Source organism: Terrapene carolina, unplaced genomic scaffold (genome assembly GCF_002925995.2).
Source record: "Terrapene carolina triunguis isolate 2854851 unplaced genomic scaffold, T_m_triunguis-2.0 Scaffold21, whole genome shotgun sequence".
Lineage (NCBI taxonomy): Eukaryota > Metazoa > Chordata > Testudines > Emydidae > Terrapene > Terrapene triunguis.
This window is the reverse complement of record NW_020664372.1, coordinates 16,112,518-16,118,517: the sequence shown is the minus strand read 5'-3', so window position 1 is coordinate 16,118,517 and position 6,000 is coordinate 16,112,518.

The window sequence follows — 6,000 nt, the reverse complement described above, 5'->3', positions numbered from 1 at the left end:
ATTTACATGGATTTCCATTTTCTGAAAATAAGTGGGCCAACTTTGATAACATTTTCACAGACTTGACACATTCAGATGCAGGCAAAATAACATGAAACAAGCCTTGCCAGATCAAAAAAAAGGGGCAAATTTTAATGCTTTCAGTTTTTCTGAAAATGTATCACCCCACTCTACCTATCACATGTAAATTTTGTTTCCCTTTGTAGTGCTGTCAGAAGGAGAACTGCAGAACCAACTTGGGGACACAGAAGTGGCATAAGCATTGCTAAATGCAAGAGCAGGGAAATAAAGATAGCGGTCTTCTGGCAAAACAAGCCTGAAAAATGTGATTCTATGGTTTGGGGGAGAGAAAGAAAGGGGGAAAGTATACATTGGGTAAAAAATACTAGTTTAATTGTGGAGGCTAAGAAGTTCTCAATTGTTACAGCCTTACCCTAAAAGCAAGACAGCACTTCCTCTCACCTGAAGAAGCATTAAACTCTCTGAGCTACTTCATTGCCATGTTCTCCTATGGTAGTTTAATTAGTGGGAGTCAGAGAATAACAGATAAAAAGTTTACCACTACTCCACTGTTTGGAGGTCTCATTTAAATCATGGTAGGACCAAGAAGAGGACTACTTTAAACTTGTCAGAGGTTCAAATCCACAAGGCCTGCAATGGCAAGGAATGCAGTGTCTCTCATCCATTTTTTTGGTAGGCAACTGAGAAAGAGCAGTGGTATAATTGCAAACAAAACACTTGATTTTTTTTTTGTCATGAAAAATGGCCTTTTCCTTGGAAAATAGAAAAAAAAGTCATATATAGAGTCATTTTTATGACAAGAATGGTTCCAAATTTGTAAATTCCAGCATAAATCTGGAAAATGAAATTTTCGTCTATGAAAACCTCTGATGTGAAAATCAGGAATATAACACACAGCTTTATGATTAAACACCAGCAGACGAACATTTCCTGCATGAAAGTATCATCTTTGATGTATGATAGGGATCGGCAACCTTTGGCCCGCGGCCCGCCAGGGATAGACATTCCTTGGCCCGCGCCACTTCCCACAGCCCCCATTGGCCAGTGGGAGCCGCGATTGGCCGAACCTGGGGACGTAGCAGGTAAATGAACCGGCCCAGCCCGCCAGGGTTCTTACCCTGGTGGGCCGCAGGCCAAAGGTTGCCAATCCCCGATGTATGAGAATAATGTCTGAAGAGGCAATACTTATGGAAGTGATAATCAGCATGATATGAACACTGCATTATGGCCTCAGCCATGTACGCATGATGGAACATATTAAGCAATCATTATCTAAGCTTTTTGTTAGTTTCTTCCTGTAGATGTAGACTAATAACATTCATCGACTTGAAGTATTAAAAGATAAAAACCATGAAGACTGATTCATATTTGCATTGACATTCAACTTATGTCAAATTTTCAGTGCATACAATGGGGTTGTGGTAAGCAGCAAAGATGCCAAATGTTTGTTTTATACACAGTAGCAATCATTTTACATAAAATGCAGTTAAAATCATTATAACATTCTGAAAGAAACTGAGCACTATAACTGAAAAGCAAGTTTTTTGTATTTATTTTGACACAAAAATAGCATTTTATAGTTTTTTTAATAGGCATTTGTGTGACTCCTTGAACTAGGTTAATGTTTATAAGTTTGCCAGTGTAAAACTGCATGTATATTTGGAGGACTTGTGCTTACTGTTCTAACAGCAATTCAGTGGCTTACCCACTTATATACCTACTTGGATTTAACAGCACATATTTAAACTCTTTCATTGCTTTTCTGGTAAGGGAATAATTTATTCAGAATGATACAAACATCAAGACCATCTGTTAGGTTATGAAAGGAAAATATTACACTAGGTGAGAAAGATATCTTATTTGATAAGATACCCAAGTACAGGACACATCTATTTAGTGATGGCAGAAAATAATAGCATTGGGCTGTATTTTTTTAAATAACCCTACACCAAATTTTACTAGTATTTTCTCTCCTTCCTGTTTAATTTGAGCTACTATATAAGACTTAGATATTTCTTTGAACTGAGCAATTGGAAAAGCAATTATTTTAATGTTGATGTTCCATTTATATTTTATTATCTGCATGTTGATATTTAGGTAACAGACATGATGCGTAATGGGAGACATCTTTAGTTTGTGCAAATCACTGAACTCCATTAGCTTCAGTGGAGCGGCACCTAAGTCATCAGAGGATGTGGTCCTGCATCTAATGGTAATTAACAGGTGCCAAGAGATTAAACTAAATATAACTTGGCCTTTATTTGTTATTTATATTGCACATCATTACCACTTTGTATAGCTATTTGAACACCTGCTAATGATTGAGATTTTAACCTTGTAAAATTCTCTTAAAACAATAATACTTTTGTCCCATTTCATTTGAATGGATGTGTCATATAATAGTTGTAAGACTTGAGGAGTATGACAGATATATGTAAATAACTGAAATAACACTATGTTTGATAAATCTGTAGATAAACAATACATACATTCCATGCAATTACGACACTTTCCATCTCAGTCAGCAACGAGGATTGAATCAGGAATTTCCAGAGCTGAAATCACATCTCTTAAAATAGAGAGTATCAGAGGGGTAGCCATGTTAGTCTGGATCTGTAAAAGCAGCAAAGAGTCCTGTGGCACCTTATAGACTAACAGACGTATTGGAGCATGAGCTTTCCTGGGTGAATACCCACTTCACATGCATCCGACGAAGTGGGTATTCACCCACGAAAGCTCATCTCCAATATGTCTGTTAGTCTATAAGGTGCCACAGGACTCTTTGCTGCTTTTAAAATAGAGAGCCACTCTTGGTAGCTGGGTGGCTAAAAGACCCTATATCCTCTGGGGATCAGAAAGAGAGGGGGATGTGCAACACACGAAACAATACTTAACATACTTCCCAGACTGAGAAAGCTCATTCAGAGCATCTGTAGCATGGACCATTTAGAATCCCAGATGAGCCCCCCACTTATGAGATGATCATCATTTTAGCCAACAATGGGGATTAAACCAGGGAGCTATAAAGCATGAGCCTCCCAAACTTGAGCTTTAGAATTAGGCTCTACAGTTGGGAGCTATAATATATCCCTCTCCTCTGTGAATTGCACTAAGAGGCCATAAAATCTTAGAATGGTAGGACTGGAAGCGACCTGGAGAGATCTTCTAGTCCAGTCCCCTCTATTCTCCAAAGCACTTGCAACCCCTCCCAGCTTGCTGTCATCTGCAAACTTTATAAGTGTACTCTCAATGCCATTATCTAAACCATTGATGAAGATATTGAACAAAACTGGACCCAGAACTGATCCCTGTTGGACCTCACTCAGTATGTCCTTCCAGCTTGACTGCGAACCACTGATGACTACTCTCTGGGAACAGTTTTGCAACCAGCTATGCACCCTCTTTATAGTAGTTCCATCCAGGTTTTATTTCCCTAGGTTTTTTTTTTTTTTTTTTTAATCACATACATATAATATACTGACCAAAGGACTAAACAGTAACAAATTCTGTTAATGGAGCATATAAGTTCTGACCTCAGCCTGGCAAAATCAGGAAATTCAGAATTGAACTGCTATGATTTTGAACACATACATGACAACTCCATATACTGTAGGTGGATATAAAAATAAATGGAGGTTTGAGCAGTGTAATATTTTCAGTTACATGTAAAACTCATATCAAAGTGTAATGTGGTGACTTCGGATGCCTTCGTGTCATCTATATATTTACACACAAAAACATGTGAGTTCACTAGATTTCAAATCCAGCAGAGGACAAGCTACTTTTTAAAAATAAACTGTTAAATAGTGTAAAAATGAGTTAAATCTATGCAGGATTATCATTTTAACTATTTTTAAAAAAATAAAGTAGTGATCATATCAGTCTGTCATTTTACTGATTTTTATTTTCAGTTAAAATGAATGTCAGCTAGATGTCACTTGTGCCAGGTTTGCAAAAACTACCGGTAATTTTATACTGCAGCATGCTACCATGAATATCTTTGTAAGGAGCAGGAAAGACTCTCTTTTGGTTTGTTCAATTTTACCAGGAAAACAATCTGCTGACAGAGATATGTATTGGGAACTGAAGCAAGTATTCATTGAGCATTCTGGAAAGCTATCAATACGGTTATTATAGAAGTCAAGTATCAGGGGGTAGCCATGTTAGTCTGTATCCACAAAAACAACAAGGCACCTTAAAGACTAACAGATTTATTTGGGCTTAAGCTTTCATGGATAAAAAACCTCACTTCTTCAGAGGCATTGATAGAAGTCAAGTAGTCCAAGTGAAGAAAAATATATTCATTAATTCAGTACTCCCTTGCAGTTAAAGAAATTCCATCTGAAGTAAGGTATCTTTTCCACCTCAGCTAAGGAAATACTGGGAACAAGTTTATCTGTTTCCTTTGCTCTAAAATAATTAAATCTGCTTCCTAAGGCTGACACATGGAGGTTTGACAGAGTCCATTTGTACAATTCTGTCTGCAACTGGAAAATCTCAGATGTTCGAGAGCACAGGACAAGTGTTTCTGGGCAGAAGTTGCTGGGTTAAAGATCAAAAAGAAGTCTGCTGGAGTACCTTGGAAAAAAGTTTTGCAGTTCTATCAAGCAGGATCCAAAGATGTGCTAATTAGCATGGTAATAATCTATGATATGATCTAATTTATGCATTTTCTGGCAAATAACATGTGTGGGATCCAGTAATTTTTCTTGACTTTCAAAATAGTTAAGGAAAGCTTGAGGCACTTGGTTATTATGGTGATGATACCACTACAAGAACCTGGATAGTCAGACTGATCAAAATTCTCAGAAGTTAAGGTTGTTAATATACATCAACAACAATGGAAAGAAACTTGAACATACATTGGAATATGCAAAAGAAACTTTTGGAAAACCAAAACCAAGCAAGTTTCAGTTAAAGACAAAAATGAAAAACGTAACAAACCTATTGAGAAATACCAAGGATTCTGGGCATTATAAGAGAGGGTGCCAATGAAGGTGAAATAGTTGTACAAATAACCTTGGTGGAATTCAGGGTTGTTGTTATTCTCCAGACCTGGACTGATGTTAATGAATTGTGATTATACATATCTCTAAGATTCCCATTATAGTAGAACCTACATACTATTACATACAATTTAAAGTAGATGCTTAGCATATATATAAGGCCACAGTGACAACTGTGACCATCTAGTGTGACCTTCTGCATGACAAAGGCCATAGGACATCCCTGAATTAATTACTGTTTGAACTAAAGTATCTTTTAGAAAAACATCGATAGTGTCTCAGATGAAAATCAGTTCTCCAGTTCCTTAAACTACAAAGTCACTTGTGAACATATAGAATCATAGAATCATAGAAAATCAGAGTTGGAAGGGACCTCAGGAGGTCATCTAGTCCAACCCGCTACTCAAAGCAGGACCAATCCCCAACTAAATCATCCCATCCAGGGCTTTGTCAAGCCTGTCCTTAAAAACCTCTAAAGAAGGAGATTCCACCACCTCCCTAGGTAACCCATTCTAGTGCTTCACCACCCTCCTAGTGAAAACGTTTTTCCTAATATCCAACCTAAACCTCCCCCACTGCAACTTGAGACCATTACTCCTTATTCTGTCATCTGGTACCACTGAGAACAGTCTAGATCCATCCTCTTTGGAACCCCCTTTCAGGTAGTTGAAAGCAGCTATCAAATCCCCCCTCATTCTTCTCTTCTGCAAACTAAACAATCCCAGTTCCCTCAGCCTCTCCTCATAAGTCATGTGCTCCAGCCCCTTACTCATTTTTGTTGCCCTCCGCTGGACTCTTTCCAATTTTTCCACATCTTTCTTGTAGTGTGGGGCCCGAAACTGGACACAGTACTCCAGATGAGGCCTCACCAATGTTGAATAGAGGGGAATGATCACGTCCCTCGATCTGCTGGCAATGCCCCTACTTATACAGCCCAAAATGCAGTAGGCCTTCTTGGCAACAAGGGCACACT